The sequence below is a fragment of the Vulpes lagopus genome, chromosome 9 (genome assembly GCF_018345385.1).
Source record: "Vulpes lagopus strain Blue_001 chromosome 9, ASM1834538v1, whole genome shotgun sequence".
In the NCBI taxonomy this organism is placed as follows: Eukaryota; Metazoa; Chordata; class Mammalia; order Carnivora; family Canidae; genus Vulpes; species Vulpes lagopus.
Window position 1 is genome coordinate 60,936,018 of NC_054832.1, and position 17,658 is coordinate 60,953,675.

Sequence of the window (17,658 nt, forward strand, 5' to 3'; positions counted from 1 at the left end):
CTTCCTGTCCTTGTCAATGTTTTATTTCATGTCTAGCATATTTTGTTTTGTTTTCTAAAGATGTTATTTATTTGTTCATGAGAGACAGTATTTATTCATGAAAGACAGAGAGAAAGAGAGGCAGAGACCTAGGCAGAAGGAGAAGCAGGCTCCCTGCAGGAACCAAATGCGGGATTTGATCCCTGGACCCAGGATCACACCCTGAGCCGAAGGCATGCTCAACCGCTGAACCACCCAGGTGTCCCTTTTGTTTTGGTTTTAATTTATATTTTTTTGATGACTAATGATGTTTAGTACTCTTGTGTACTTTCCCCATTGTATATCTTTTTTTTTTTTTTTTAAAGAGAGAGTGGAGAGAGGCAGAGGGAGAGAGAGAGAGAGAATCCTAAGCAAGCTCCATGCTACATCTCACAATCTCAAGACCATGACCTGAGCTAAAAACAAGAATCGAATGTTTAACTGGACTGAGACACCATTGTATATTTTCTATAACATTTTAAAAAATCTTTAAAGGTTTTGCCCATTTAAAAAAGTTGAATTATTTGTTTTATTTTTGAGTTATAAAAGTTCTTTATATATTCTAGATGGATATCCTCATTATTTAGCTCTTTATTTTAAATGCACGTACTTTACAGGTAATTATTTTGCCAATATTTTCTCTCCACCCGTATCTTGTGTTTTCATTTTTAAGTTATGTCTTTTGAAGAGCAGAAGTTTTCATTTTAATGGAGTTCAGTTTATCAGGTTGTTTTCTTTTATGGTCTTTTTTATTTTATACATCTGGTATAATATTTAAAAATTTTCTACGTAATCCGTAATAATTTTCTCCAAGTTTTGTAGTTCAGTTTTTACTTTTAGATATATGATACTATCCATTTTGAGTTAATTTTTGTACATGGTACAAGGTAAAGGTTGAGTTTCTTTTTCCCTCTCCATATGTATAAGTTTTTGGCATCATTTATTGAAAAGACTGTCTTTTTCTCATTAATTACTTTGTGACCTTTGTTGAATATGATTTGATATAAATGTGTAGGCCTTTTCCTGGACTGTGTTCTCTTCTATTGTTTATCCTTATGCTAATACCCCACTGTTTTGATTATGTAACTTTATAGTAAGATTTAACATTAGGTAGTATTTTTCACCTTTTGATGTAGTTTTAAGATAGCTCTGCTTCAGACATTTCCCAGCAGTCCCCAAGTTTATGTGTCTCTGGAAAGTTATGGTCAGATAAAGCCATTAGGACATTCCAGGGAAAATCAGTCCTACTTAGGGTAGGGCAGGCCTGAAGCTTCCATTTTTCATCTTTCCATTGAGTTACCTGTCAGAGCTAGCAACATTTAGCAGGATCATACTTGGTAGGATAATAATTTTAACAGCTACTGTGTACCAGGTGCTTTATATAATCATCGGATTTAATACCTCCAAGGTGCTGCAAACAGGACATTATCCTCATTTTATATTTGAGTCCACAATAACATTTCCTAGGTCACATACCTAAGCTGCTGTTAATGATAGAAACATAGTAACAGCAGCAGTATTTATATGATGAAACCAGGTTTTGAAAACTGGTCTGATGATGTTTAACCCTACTGGTTCTTTCCACTGTTCAATATTGCCTCTTCCTCTTTTTTTTTTTTTTAAGATTTATTTATTTATTTTAGAGAGGGGGTGCGGATGGGGGAGCATAGGGAGAGAGAGTATCTTAAGCTCTGGGCTGAGGGCTGAGCATTCTCACCACCCTGAGATCATGACCTGAGCTGAAAACCAAGAACCCCAAGCATAGCCCACTGCACCACGCAGGCGCCTCTCCATGCTGTCTTCTGATAGTGACCCATTGCTTTATGGAGAGGCAGTTTATCTTAGCAGTGGTAGTAAGAAAGAAGGTGGTATGTGTCTCTCTGGCCTTTCTTGAAAGGTTCCTGTCTTTCCTTCTGTCGCTCTGCTAGGACCAGGGTAGACTTCCTCCCGCCTGCCTCCCTTCAAATGCTCTCCTGAAAAAACTTGGTGAAAATTGACAAGACTGATAGAAGAGTAGAGGGATGTTGCTTTGTTTCAGAATTGTTAGTGCCTGTACTTCTGCTTTAAATAGTTGAGATTTTTCCCTTAGTAAACTTCCAAAACATTTTGTAATTCTGTTTGTATTTTATTAATATCTCTTATTTAAGATGTTACATGAAGATATCAGTTATCTACACCTTCATGTCTCATGTATCTTTCTTCAGCATGGATACGTTGGCACTTTGTCCTCATATTATCTTAGCGTATTGGTAAAAATGTACTGAATCATATAGATGAAGCAGTAATAGTTTAATATCCTCACTTCTGCTAATAATCACAACTCTTAGCTCTTGATTGTTGCATAGTGTGATGTCCTTGAGCGAATTAGTTGTTGGTATAGAATTATAATGGGCTTAAGTAGGCCAGCATCGTGAATACATTTACCCAGTAGAGCTGGAAAGAATTGATGACTCCTATTACATAACAGTTTATTGCACACTGCTCACTGACTGCCACTTGAGGAAAATCCATTCGTTTTACTTATTGTGATAACATCTTATTTGCATACAGATTTTCTTTAGTTTTTCATGAATCATCTCTGACTAATACTCTAGCTGCATTTCATTACGTTCAATGATCTCCAGACTGATCAGGTCCTGGTAAAACTCAAAATGGAACTTTTTTCTATTTCCCTCCCCTTTAGACCTCTTAAAGTAATAAACATTTAATACACAGTAAATATCAGCACATATTTGTTGTTTGTGTTCTTCACGTACATCTTAGAAACAAACTTCTTTATGCAGAGGAAGTGATTCTTGGTGGATCAGAAAAAATGCTGCAGAATTTTTTGAAGTTAAACTCTTTGTTCCCAAAGACATACACCCAAGAAATTTGGTGGGCAGGTACCCTCATGATTGAAAATGTTCATTTCTTCCTTATCTACATTTGCTCTTACAAATTGTTAAGATTGTCACACACACATATATATAGCATCATTCTTGCATCTTTTACTCAAGTTTTTTTTTTGATACAATTATTCAGTCACTTTTTAACTTCTGTAAACAATTATGACTTAGGTTTTTATTTTAGCAATTTCAGGCCTTTTGATTCCTGATAAACTATAAATCACAGCGAATTAAGATCGTGATGTGCATTTTATTTGTTTACTCAGGCATTTACTGTGCACTGTGTTACTGTATGCTGGGCACAGGCCTGTCCTAGGAGGGCAGTCTGGAAATAGGGATCTTGGGTCTTTGCTGCTTCTCAGCTTTCAGTGCTCCTTCTGAGACCTATGAGACAATGCAGCTATTAGAAAATATAGTAAGAATTATGGTGGGAACTCAAAATTTGTAGACTAGACACCTCCTAATTCACAATGAAATGTGGCCTTACATATTGTACATTTTTTTTAATCCAACTAGAAATAATACAGCAAGTCTTCTTGATTTATCGTGTAATTTAACAGCGAGATGTTATTAATGAGTTACTTGTATATTGGTTGTAAAAATCACATCCACTCTAATGAGTCCAAGAGGATTCTGCATCTTTTTACTCATGTTTGCCTTTTTGTTTGTATTGCAGATTTCTCTTGGATTTGGCTACAAATTTATAGATCTTCTGCACTGTGTACAGGCACAGGTGAGTCAAAATTAGGCCTGTCTGTTGGGATATTTTGATTTTTAAGTAAACTCAAATATTTAAGAATTATCCTATTTATAGGTTAGCAGAGTAATGTGTAAATAAAGTGAATATAAATAAGAAACAAAATGTATACTTGTCAGCATTCTGTTTTATTATAAAAATTCTGTAGGAATGTGTTAGAAATGAATTTGAAGGTAAAATGATTTTACCTGTTTATCAGTGTTTACTTTGTATATTTGGGAAGAGTTTAAACATACCCATTGGATGAGGTGATTTATAATGTCAGAGCCTGGCAAAATGTTTACATTTCTTTTTGTATATAAATAAAAGAATTGCTTCTATTGATTTGGCAGCAAGTGGAAGCAAATGTTTTAAATTTAATGAGCAGGCTTTTCTTGTCCAACCAGTCTGAAATAGCTTCTCAGTCACTTCTTAATGCACAACGCTGATAGATTTTTATCATGGTATTTATTATCACATGATATATTTTGTTTTTTTGGTTTTTTTTTATAATCTTCCCAATGAAAGTATAAGCTCCATAAACACTGAGACTATTTTTGTCTTGGTAAAAAACAGTATTCCTGACTTTTAGGATAGTGCCTGGTATATAGGAAAGACTGAATAAATAAAATGTTTGTTTAAAGTAATTATTGAGTAGTAAATATTAAGAATTTATTTATATTCAGAGTCATTGAACTCTGCATCTATAAATATAAACTAGAAATTTTTGTATTCTAAATGTGAAATTAATTTATATCAGATACTTAAAGTATATGGCTCTTCAGTGTTTTGAGAAATTACCTGTGTTGCATATTTTATGTACTAAAGAGTGCTTAATCAAGATATTGTTCGGAGGGTAATGCTTCCAATTCTGTATTTACTTTGGCTCTACCCTAGAAGGTTCTTATGATAAAGTTACGGACAAACCTGAAGCAGGTGTGAGAACTTCTTACCTCCTTATTGTATTATGCTACCATATTGGATATGTTTTGTGATATCTTTATAGAGAATGAGAGATTTGAAAATCTCTAAAAAGCAAATAAGTTAAAAATTTACCACTATCACTGGATACAAAATTTAACTTTTAGATTTTTGGGTCATTTTTCTACTCTCTATACTGATGTTTGAATTTATTATCATAGAGCTGTAGGAGGATTGCCTGGCTGGCTCAGTTGGTAGTGCATGCAGCTCTTGATCTCTTGATCTTGGTCATGAGTTCAAGCCCCACATTGGGCATTGAGCTTACTTAAAAAAATAAAGATAGCTATAGGAATAAGCAGCCCACTCATTTCCTTGTGTGTTCTAAGTTATTGGTTATGTGTTCTAAGTTACTGGTTGCTATTATTGGTTTATTGGTTAATTGGTTTGTTTTGGAATTTTTTTTGTATGTTTTATTTTTTGATCCATTTTTTTTTTCAGGCATTGGTTTCTCCTGCCACCATGATTTTCATTTATAGAAAGAATTAAGTCTGACCTTTAAGTTTTTTTTTAAGTAAAATTTTATAAATTATACAGGTATTTCTTATTCACATTTAATTTTACAAGTGCAACTTGCAGAGATTCCTTTGATAACACTAATAACAGCAGATATTACTTATTGCTATCTTACTGTGTGCCAAGCATTATGTAAGTGCTTTTCAGTTATCTTTAGAAAAACAGATAAGGAAATTGAAGCTTAGAGAGGTTAAGTGACTTTACCAAGGTCATATCAAGTAAGTGGCAATTTGCTACTCCAAAGACCTTGATCTTAACCACTGAGCTCTGTTTTATGCCTAAATAGCCCTGAATACAAGCATATTTGTGGCAGTAAGTGTAATATAGGAAAATTATGTTGATATGTGAGGACTTCAAAATTAATTTAAAAGTCAAACATTATTTTGCTTCTATTTCATTAGCAGGTCCTAATTTTTAACCTTTACTTCATTTTTTTTTTTAAAGATTTTATTTATTTATTCATGAGAGACAGAGAAGCAGAGACACAGGCAGAGGGAGAAGCAGGCTCCATGCAGGGAGCCTGATGTGGGACTCGATCCCGGGTCCCCAGGATCACGCCTTGGGCTGAAGGTGGTGCTAAACCACTGAGCCACCCGGGCTGCCCTTAACCTTTACTTCAAACTGAGAAACATGACAATTCATTTGAAATTTAATGACTACCTAAACAATTTAAAATTCCACTCTGGCACTTTGATTTCATGCTCACTTTTGGGCACAAGGGAGAGGCACATGGGGTAAAGCCATTTGGATTCCTTTTTCCATTATAAATGTGGTATGCTGTGAATCAGCATTCTTTATCCTTAAAATATTAGAAAGTTTAGTTTACAGGTAGCATTTGTAGTTTGGTAGATGAATCATTTTTCTTAGAACAGGTTGTATGAAATATAGTGATTATAGAATTACTTAGAACCCTTATCTTGAAAGGTATAGTAATTTATATATCTGACAAAAATTTTTTAATTATTTAAGAAATGGCATGACTTTGAGGTTTAGCAGAGTTGGTTCAAATAGAACTTCAGCTTTCCTTATTTAGTTTATTTTCTGGGTTGAGAAAGCCATATAAAAATATTTTGAGTCTTACATGAATAATATTGTAGACAGAATGTTCTTGAAGACAGTGTTGAATACATCTTAAAATTTTGATTTGCGAACACGATAAATTATATTTCCTCACAGTTTCCAAAAGGTTTGTGTCTATGAGTATAAATACAAATTTCAGATTTGAGTATATAGAAAGGGAATTCTGTAGTTTGAATTGAAAAGACAAAATTTATTTAACAGGACAAATTGTGCTTTTTAATCTATAGCTACATCATTATTTCCATTCCAGTCTCACAGCTTAAGCATTTTTAAAGTTAGCCAATAAAATACTCTTAGAATTGATAGTCAAAACAGGAGCAAGCATTAGATAAATCTGTTTGACAATACAGCCTTGAAATGTAATTTTGCCTTCATTATGGAAAACTGAACTCACTGTGGAATCATTTGTGTTTATTTCTTAAGTCTGTTTTCTGTGTACCAGAAGATTTGGGGTGGGAGAATGGGGCGGGGGGATTGGTGGGTGAAGAATTGTGTACACATATTAGTTAGAGCCAGACTTTTTGATGCTAATATATGGAGAGAGAAGTTCTCCAAAAGTACAATAAAGTGTAATACACTTCTTATAATACTAATGTACTTTGTTGTTGTATACTAAATACTAAAAATTTTATTAAGCATATCAAGACATAAAAGAAATTATGTCTGTATTGGCTAAGACAAGGTTGGAACATTTTATTTTTTTTTAATTTTTTTAATTTTTTTAATTTTTATTTATTTATGATAGTCACAGAGAGAGAGAGAGAGGCAGAGACACAGGCAGAGGGAGAAGCAGGCTCCATGCACCGGGAGCCCGATGTGGGATTCGATCCAGGATCGCGCCCTGGGCCAAAGGCAGGCGCCAAACCGCTGCGCCACCCAGGGATCCCTAATGTTGGAACATTTTAAGTGAATATTTGTTGGGTTTTGAATTCCCTCTTCATTCATAGATGTGAGATGTGTGATTGACTTAACTAGAGATGTGTAAATTCCCTTAAAGACAGAGTGGCTGGATTTGAGCTACAGATGTGAGCCTTTGAGTACGATCCACTGAAAATAGGTATTAATATAAACAAACATTGAGAATATTTAAATATATATATCTTGCTTAGGCAAAATATGCAGACATTTAATTATATTGCTCCTTTGTGGTGTTTCCTTGAAATGTCAGCACGGTAGGCACTGTGATCTGAAAAATAACTATTTTGACAGTTGGCAAAATGTGCTCAGTTATTTAAGTATTGGAGCTGGAATCCTAACCCTGGCCCTACTGGGTAGGCTCCTCTGCTAGTGAAGAGAGTGGACTGCTGATTGCAGGCTTACTGGTAGGTTGAAATTATCTTCCAGTGGGTATTATTGATACAAAGCCATCAGTGGAAACTGGATGACAGGCCAATTTTTTTTTAATTTTTATTTATTATTTATGATAGTCACACAGAGAGAGAGAGAGACAGAGACAGAGACATAGGCAGAGGGAGAAGCAGGCTCCATGCACCGGGGGCCTGACCTGGGATTCGATCCTGGGTCTCCAGGATCACACCCTGGGCCAAAGGCAGGCGCCAAACCACTGCGCCACCCAGGGATCCCCTGACAGGCCAATTTTTAAAGCATTTTTAATATTCCACTTTTCCTTCTTCATGTACACACTAATATAAACAGATTGGCCTAGTTTTTCCCATAAAACTAAAATCATTCAGCACACTTAACTCTTCTTTCTCGCTCACCTCCTTCCTTTTACCTTCAGGCCATGACTCTTTCCTTCTGATTCTCCTTTTTTTTTGGAAATATCTATTAATTGTTCATATGGTACTAGCCTATGCTAAGTGCTCATGGAAGTAGCACTTTTAATACCCCAAATTATTAAACTGGAAAAGGAATATTACTACAGGCTAACTCCCTATTTCCTTGTTCAGTGTCATCACATTAAATTTTGGCTTTCTGATTTTTCTTTTAAAGAGAAAAACTGAGCATTGATTTCTGAATTATATGTCTTCCTACTAAAAATCGTTATCTCAGTGGTAGTAGAGGTTAAGGCACTAGCAATGATAACAGAAGCTATCTATCATGAGTAAATGTTTTTTGTTTGTATAGGGTTCACATTGCTTTCAAAGTGCACTCCAGGGAAGTGTCTGAGATAGGTGTGTTGTGCTTAGTCAGGTTGAGATCATCACAGAATCTAGGCTATCTGTTCAGTACAACAGCCTTGCTACTTCTATAGGTATAGACAAGCAGAGTGATGTTATTAAGTGTAGTGTACTGCTGATGAAAAACATGCTGGCAATATGGGGGAACCTGATTTTTATAGTGAACTTAAATTTTGGTATAACAAAATTCAGAATTATGGACAGCAATTTAAAAACATGTTTTTAAATAAAATTCATAAGGCTGTTTCTTAGATCGTAAGAAACTTAAACTTAAGTGTAGAGCCATTTTACTATGAGAACACTTTTTTTAAAAAAAAGATTATTTGCACGTGCGAGAGCGAGTACGTGAGCTCAGGAGTGAGGGAGGAATGGAGGGAGAGGGAGAGGCAGACTTCCCACTGAGCAGGGAGCTTGCCACGGGGTTCAGGGTTCGGGCTTGATACCAGGATCCTGGGACCAGAACCTGAGCTGATTAACCAACTGAGCCACCCAGGTGCCCGAGAACAGTTTTTTTAATCAGCAGTTTCTAAATATGACTTCTGTTGGTGCAGCTGGTGTTTTTTGGAAATCAGTAAAATTAAAAGTATTACCAGTCTACACTTGTATAAATCTTTTGAGTTACCAGATCTTATGGGAGGTAATGCTAGAGTCCGAATCTTCTGAGAGACTTAGAATGGATTCTGATTTCTCAGCTATGCTTTTCTGTTCTGTACAACAGGTAAATGTGTGTGGAAGTGGGGAGCAGTGGTTTATAGATTGTTACCAAAATGTGTTTTCCTGCTTTGTTGTTGTTGTTGCCTTTAGATTTTGATTCAAAATCAAAATACTCTACTCTACTTCTCTGAATAGTAGTGTTGTTAGCTCTGAGGAGGAGGTCTCTCCAGTAAGCAAAATTTCCTGTAAATGCTACCATAGTAACTTTAGGAATACATGGCATTTGATTGTGAGATAGTTAATAGGATTTTTAGCTGTGCTGTTCACTCTTACTTTGGAAGGAAAGTGACAGATACATGTTACTTTCTAGGTAGATGTTGAATTTGAGTCATTTGACTTTGCTAGAATCTCCTTAAAGATAAAATAGCAAATAAATTAGGCTGCGTCCATTGAATACCTCACAGTTTACTTTTGAAGCTCAGATCATTTATGTCATTCTCCACTGTTTACAGTACCTCGGTATAAAGGATAAATTAAGCATTTATTTATGAAATTATCCATATCCATAGAATTAAGTCAGTTTTCTTCTTCTTCTTTTTTTCTTCTGTGATTCTTTGGCCATAGAATATAGATGTTTCCATTGAAACCTCTATAGCTAGCGTTAAGACTCAGATAAATTAGAGAAATCCAGAGAAGTTAATGGCAAATTTTGCAAATTGTGATTTTTAACCTACTTCCATGCATTAGGTTGTCTAAGCAGTATATGCTACCTAATGAATGATTCATGGATGTCTGCAGTCAATGGAAATATATTTTTTGTCCTAGTTACACCCTGCCTTCCCATCCAAAAAGAGCAAAGGGAAGATAAGATGTATATAGCACTTAATAATGGCTTAATGGGAATTCAACCATATACTATAAACATATATAATTCACTGTTGAAGGATTTCTTAAATATATGTCTGCATGCGAGGTTGATTTTTTTGGTATCCTAGCTTATAGCTTTCACTGTCTTTTTTTTTTCTTTCTAATGTATTAAACGATATGGAATTGATTTTGTATTGATTAATTTGAGGACTTTTTCTAACATTTTTTACTTTTTGGTGGTAGTTACATACATTTTATTTTTTTTTTTTTTTTAAATCTTTATTTATTTATGATAGTCACAGAGAGAGAGAGAGAGGCAGAGACACAGGCAGAGGGAGAAGCAGGCTCCATGCACCGGGAGCCCGACGTGGGATTCGATCCCGGGTCTCCAGGATCGCGCCCTGGGCTAAAGGCAGGCGCCAAACCGCTGCGCCACCCAGGGATCCCAGTTACATACATTTTATAAGGAAAATTATACACTTGACATTTTGTGGCCTCAACCTAAAGAGCTGGAAATTTGCCACCTCTCAATACCACAGAGTTGGCACACAAGTTTTGTTGCACTTCCTTGAGAAGTGAAAAGGCCTGAAAAGGCAGAGCGTCATAGGCCAGGGTGAACTTCAGCGGAAAGATGAGTGGGGAAATTTAGAAAAAACCTACCAATGCCTTATATGAATACTGAGACTTTTAAGTCTTTACTTTAAACTATAGAAGAATATCTTCAAAAGAAACAACTGTGTCATAATTATTGACTTGGTAACTTCAGTTAGCATAACAAGAGTAGGGACGAAAGGAAACAGTTGATCTCTCAATTTCTTACAATTCTTTGACATTAAAAAAATAATTTGATCTTCCTTTTATATGGCAGTTCTATTACAGTCCAAAAAATAAACTTCTGTTTCATAGGTTATAAGACAGAGAGTATGAAAGTAGAAGATAGTTTTGAACTAATGTGTTTTGAAACCATATTGCGATTACTCATGCGATTATATTTGAAAAGAATAGAAATGTAAAATTCTTTTGACTTAAACATCTGCTAGGCAAATTAGGCTTGTTTCATGAGTATTATTTATATACAATAATAGATTTTGTTTTACTAACCTAGTGGATTCTAGAGTTTATCTTTTATTTGAAATGATGCTTTGGAACACTTAAGCTTTTCTCTAATGTAGACATTAGATGTTTAATGTTGCTGCTGCTTCAAAATACATACAACTTTTCATAAAATCTTTATTGTCTTACATGTAAGTTATTACTTCCTTGAACTTGTTCACTGAAATATTTATATGATATGTCAGGGTCGGTTCATTCAGACTTGCTCTTTAAAGTATCTTTTGAAAATAATCTTTTGTAAAATACTGCTGTTATCTTTTAAATGTATTTTTATTTTAATGTACCCTAAATGCCAGTGCATATTGCTATAAACAATCATGTGCACTCACTTACCCTATTTATCTATTTCCTATCTTATTTTTTTTCTTCTTTATTTTAAAGAGGAAATATTAAAAACAAATGAAAAAATTAAAAACGTTTCTCCTTTCACACCACAGTGGCCTATCACCAAAGCTGTTCAGCCTCAGAGCCAAAGAAAAGCTGTCTGCTGTGCTGGCCACAGTCCCTGCAAACATGCTGCCATTGTGGCTGTCCTCGAGATCCTGTGGTGTCTAGGCCACACCAGGAGCTGTATGCTTACTTCTTGATCCTTTCTTATTATTTTAGGGATAGAAAATAAGAGGTATTTATTACTTACTTATTTATTCCAGTATCTTTGGCTTATTGTGATACTTCTACTTCATTGTTTCATTTAATTAAGTCATTATTTTTACTGAGGGCTCTTGATTAAGGGTCCTATTTCCTACTAAATTACAAGGGCTGGTTATGAAAATAATATACCTGATCATTTGTTTATATAACACATTGAGGTTTCATGAGGTAGTTAAAGTTTTCACAGTGATTTGAAGCAGAGATAAATATAGGTTACCTTGAGGGATAGAGGGAGAAAAGGAAAAACAAACATTTACTATTCCTTTTGGCAAGACATGGTTCTTGGCCTTTACATGTGTCGTATCAGTTTAAACCCTGGCTAAACTCTGTGTCAGAATGTGAAGTATGTGGACACCTGAATGGCTCAACAGTTGAGCGCCTGCCTTTGGCTCAGGGCGTGATCCCAGATTCCTGGGTTCAAGTCCCACATCAGGCTCCTTGCATGGAGCCTGCTTCTCCCGCTGCCTGTGTCTCTACCTGTTTCTCTTTCTCTGTCTTGTGAATAAATAAAGAAAATCATAAAAAAAAAAAAAAAAAAGTGAAGCATGTTCTGAGTGTGTCTAAATTCTCTGGAAGTTGAAACAAAACCACTTTATTTTCAAAATATTCAAATTTTATTTCTTAGGCCATAACTTATATAGTGAAACAGAACTGTATCTTTCAACTCATTTGCTTTTAATTGAATCTTGTTACCACTGCAAAAATGTTTTGTGCCGCCTTCTAAACTAGGAAAAAAAGCAAAGTTTTGATTAACTGATCCCATCAGATACTGCAAAATGAGCTTTGTCAGAAGAAAGTGCTCAAAAGATGTAAATCTAAGATGTGAAGAAAATTGAATTAGAAGTATCCTACTTTATTTTTTCTCATTATATAAAGTATCATGTCAGTTAATGTTTTGTTTTTTCATTGTTTTATTCACAGAACATTTTTTTAAAATTTTTTTTTAAATTTTTATTTATTTATAATAGTCACAGAGAGATAGAGAGAGAGGCAGAGACACAGGCAGAGGGAGAAGCAGGCTCCATGCACCGGGAGCCCGATGTGGGATTCGATCCCGGGTCTCCAGGATCGCGCCCTGGGCCAAAGGCAGGCGCCAAACCGCTGCACCACCCAGGGATCCCTCACAGAACATTTTTAACATTACAGTTATCTGTATATGTACATGTAACTTCTGTGTCAATGTCACTAAATATATAAATTGGTTTTATTTAAAATAATATCGCTATAAGGGTGCCTGACTGGCTCATTTGGTGGACGACGTGACTCTTGGTCTCAGGTTTGTGAGTTTGAGCTCCAAGTTGGATGCAGAAATCACTGAAAAATAAAATCTTTAAAATAAATAAATAAATTAAATAACATCACTGTATTACCAAACATTAATAATCTTGATGTGACTCCAACCAGGTAGAAACTAGGACATGAACATAAATTAAGAGGTGTATGTTTAAGTCTCCAATTTAATTAAGTTTGATTGCTTATATATTTTTTTATTAAGATTTTATTTATTCATGAGAGACACAGAGAGAGAGGCAGAGACACAGGCAGGGAGAGAAGCAGGCTCAATGCAGGGAGCCCGATGCAGGACTCAATCCCCAGACTCCGGGATCACGCCCTGAGTTAAAGGCAGACGTTCAACCGCTGAGCCACCCAGTCGTCCTTGGTTGCTTATTACATTTCTTTGTTATAGAACAATCATTAGTGTGGTTTCAATGTAGAGATATGGATGTGGAGAAAAGTATTATCAACACAAATCCTGTTTCAATCGTAGTATGAATGGAGTAGAAAGTCCTTGGAACTGCAAGATCATTTATAATTGCCAGCATGCCTATTGTGCTTATCATATACTAGGTAGTGTTCTAAACTCTTATAATCTCATAATTCAAAAGAAATTTATTAAGTGGCTGCTATTATGTTATCATTCTAGATGTCAGAAAACGAAGGTACTGAGAGTTCAGTTGACTTCCCCAGTGAGGCTCACCTGCTTTTATTAGCTAGTTAGAGGCAAAGTTGGAATTCAGACCTAAGCTGTCATTGGTAATGTTTTTGTTTGTTTGTTTGTTGGTTGGTTGGTTGGTTTTTACCATAAATTGAGTTTATTTGGGAAACTCTTATTTTGTAACAAGCTATATGTGAGTCTTTCGAGGGTTTTAGGTGGGATGTACTTATATGAAGATGGGGAAAAGCCCAGCCAGAATGCAAAGGGGGAGAAGTCCCACCAGCACCCAAGCAGTAAGTTTGTTGGCTTCAAGATTGGGAGAAATTCCTTGGGAGGATGTTCACTGGTTAGGACGTCTCAGTCTTCTTGAAGTCAGACATTTAATGGAAATTTCTTATTCTCAAGTTCCATCTTAAAGATTTTATTTATTTGAGAGAGAGAGAGAGAGAGAGAGAGCGAGTGCACTAACACTAGCATGAGTGGAGGGAGGGAGAGTGAGAATCCCAAACAGACTCTCCTCTGAGTTAAATGCCCAGTGTGAGGCTCAGTCTCATGACCTGGAGACCATGACCTGAGGTGAAACCAAGAGTCGGACACTTAACCAACCAAGCCACCCAGGTGCCCCCCGCAAGTTCCATTTTAGACCAAAACTCTTCCACATTTTCATTTTGATCAAGATCTTTCACAGAAAGCATTGCTTATCAGCCATATTGTTCAGGCATGGTTTTCCTTTCTCTCTCTCTCTCTCTCTGTTTCTCTCTCTCTTTGTTCAAAGACATTACGAGATGGAGTACATGTCCCTTGGAGCTGAGGAAGACCATCCTCAGTTGTCTTGTCCCACAGAGGAGAGAAATGGCAAGTAGATTTTATTGGACTCATTTGAACAACAAAAAGAATAAGAAATGGAGAATCTTAGTCATCCTTCTCTAGGGTAGTTAGTGTCCATGGTTAGTTGAGCTTTAGGATGAACATAAACACAATGTTCTTAATACAGTGAACATTGGTAAGTGCTTTGCCTTTGCAAGTTTGTTCTCTTAAAAAGTAAAGAACACCACAAAAAAGATTAGTAATTTCAAAATAAAGTTTCAAGCTAACCAAATATGGGTAAGGATGTGACCAAGGCTTAGCATTTATTTGCTGGCCCCTCCCTCCCAGTGAATCTGTGGGGCTCATACTATTGTGGCAACTAGTGATGCTGAAAGACGTGAAGTTGCTAAATTGTGTATCAGAAATGATGATTTGACATTAACAAATAGAGGAAAATGCAGGTCACAGAAATGATAGTAAGCTGTCTTGGCTTCCAGTGAAGTTACACAGATAATTTTTGCAGTGAATTTGTGTTTAGACACAAATTTATTTAACATGAGTTCTTTTGTTTTAAGGGTGGAAAAAGGGACCAGCCCAGTTTTTTTTTCATGGTCTTTTCTTTAAAAATAACTTTTTCTCAGTTAAAAAAATATTAAAAAGGAACTTCCTAGGGTTCTCATAATCAAATTAGGACCGTTTCACACAAAGCAAAGAAAAATTTGCATTCAAAAGCAGATTTCAATTTTTATTTAGAAAAAATTATATTTCTTAGATTGACTAGAGAATCCTTTCAATTACTTTTAAAAAGCTTGATACTGAAGTTCTGTTTCTACTTCATGTTGACTCTTAATTTTCAGATAATCATGATGTAACCTAACCAATATAGCATTTACATTTCATAAAATGTAAAAAAAATTAGGTCACCCATTTTCTCAGATTTCCTCTAGGTTTGTGTTTTTTTGTGTGTGTGTGTTTATTGTTGTTTTGTTTTTTTACATAGGGGAAATTATATCTGCTTTATAGGATTAGCATATAGTGTTTTTAGTTGCTTATGAATTTTTGTGATACAATCGTATTTACCCTGAATACGAAAAGGTTTTAATTGCCACCTCAAATATACTTTCTTCACAGCTGCCATTTTCCATTTTCTCTTCTTGTAAAGCTGTTTTTAAGCACATACCTGATGAAATTATAATTTAATAAATATGTCAAGTATGCTTCTAGTGTTTTGATAATTCATGCTATTTCTTTTTTTTTTTTAATTTTTATTTATTTATGATAGTCACAGAGAGAGAGAGAGAGAGGCAGAGACATAGGCAGAGGGAGAAGCAGGCTCCATGCACCGGGAGCCTGATGTGGGATTCGATCCCGGGTCTCCAGGATCGCGCCCTGGGCCAAAGACAAGCGCCAAACCGCTGCGCCACCCAGGATCCCCAATTCATGCTATTTCTTAAATCTGTGGTTAAATCTATCTCTAAAAATTTTACTTTTGAGTCTTTATACTATAACTCTTATTTGTTAAGTCTCTAAGTCTTTTAAAAACTTTTTTTGATATACCCTCTAATAACAGCTTGACCATATCTTTTCAAGATAAAATATGGAAATAGTATTTTTATATCAGAATATAAATATATTAAAAATAAATAAAAAATTAAAAATAGTATTTTATATCAGAATATAAATATATTAAAAATAAATAAAAAATTAAAAATAGTATTTTTATATCAGAATATGATATATTCTGATATAAAGCACATTTTAAGCAAGAAGTTTTCTTGCATACCTACCTTCTGCTATTCTATTTCATTCTATTCTTAATATTAGCTTGGGAGAGAGAAATTATTCCCATTTTATAGATCAAAATAGGCTCAGAGAGCTTAGTCAAGGTCAGATAGTGGGATATAGGTAGCTCTAGAATTTGAATTTGGGACTATATATTTCCTAAATCTAATCTCTCTCTAGAATAATTTAGGTCTTTCTCTAGTGGTGCAAATGGAACTTCTTGATTAGTTGAAAGCCCTGACTTCATTCCCCTGATAATTGATGGTGTCTTCCAATTTAGTCTATATTCATTTCTGGGACAGTTTTTGTACATACAGGTTGGAATTTTAAGTATACAGAAACTTTTTTTTTGGATTTTGTTCCATATACATCTTATAGTGTAGTAAGAGAAATGGCAAATGTTAAATTACATAAATGGGGTTACAAAGCAATGTATTATTGACCGCTGTGAAATAATGTACTGTAGCAGGTACATCGTATGGGAAGAGTGATGGACCCTGGTTCTATTGCTCTCTAACTCTTGACCTTCTTGACCATATGCTTATCTTGTTCAGTCTATAACTCTGCTTTTTCTTCTAGATCATTAAAGCTGGAGTAGCTAGAAATGAAACACAGAAATAAGCGTTATTTTTTGTGGATGGGACTTAAGTGCCACAAAGTGTTCCTTTCTTGAACATTCTAATTAGTAGTGGTTTAATTGTATCATCTCCATTTTACGGGTAAGAAAGCCTGAAATTCTAAATCTGAATGCTCTTTCAAACAGATACTGTAGCTGTTGAATATAGTGAAAGCACCTGCCATGTTCAAACCATTTAGTCCTGGGCTCTGGCCATGGAATGTTGCATGGTATTAAGACAAGACACTGATCAGAAGGCTACATTTCACTATCTTGGAGGCCTCTGATTCTGTTCAGTGTTGTTACTTTTGCTGTTTACATCCAACAAAATCCCATGAGATGATGAGTTTCCAGTAGAGGCTTTTCTGAGAATACTCTCTGGCCACTTGCGGTTAACTTACCTTTCCCCCTGATCTACTAGAGACCACAAATAGAATGTTTTCTATGTTACCAGCTGCTTATGCTCCCTGGATGGAAGAGGGGATTGAAGTTCCTACAGTTATAGAAATCTCCTAAATTTTAGTGAATGACTCATGATGCTTAGTTAGCCTCTTTAGATGCTTTCATAGCCAGGATGACTGATTCATGGACCACTCTTCCCCGCTCCCTCCTTCCCCTTGCATACATCTATAAGGGACGTAGTATTCTTTACACACATTCGACACTGGCTTCTCATTCTTGTTATTACATATGGAGTGGGAAGCCACCAACAGTGTCACGCAAAACCATTTTTCAGGAGTGTGGTGATAGGCTAGTGTAGATGCTAGCACTTGGACACGATTCTGATTTTTCTTTGTCATACTGTTCTCCCTACTATAACTGCCAGTCACGGAGGGCAAAGATCATGTTTTAATTTCAATACCTTCCCCTCTCTCCAA

At 35.4% G+C, this 17,658-nt stretch overlaps 1 protein-coding gene across 6 annotated transcripts in view; it reads left to right on the top strand.

Annotated features, from left to right (window-relative positions):
- NCOA2 (nuclear receptor coactivator 2) overlaps positions 1-17,658 on the top strand; it is a 296,902-nt gene that overhangs the window by 95,654 nt on the left and 183,590 nt on the right. For all 6 annotated transcript variants that reach the window (XM_041768982.1, XM_041768981.1, XM_041768987.1 and 3 more), the window contains exon 2: positions 3,580-3,636. The gene's annotated coding sequence lies outside the window, so the exon portion shown is untranslated. The remainder of the gene's footprint in view (positions 1-3,579; positions 3,637-17,658) is intronic.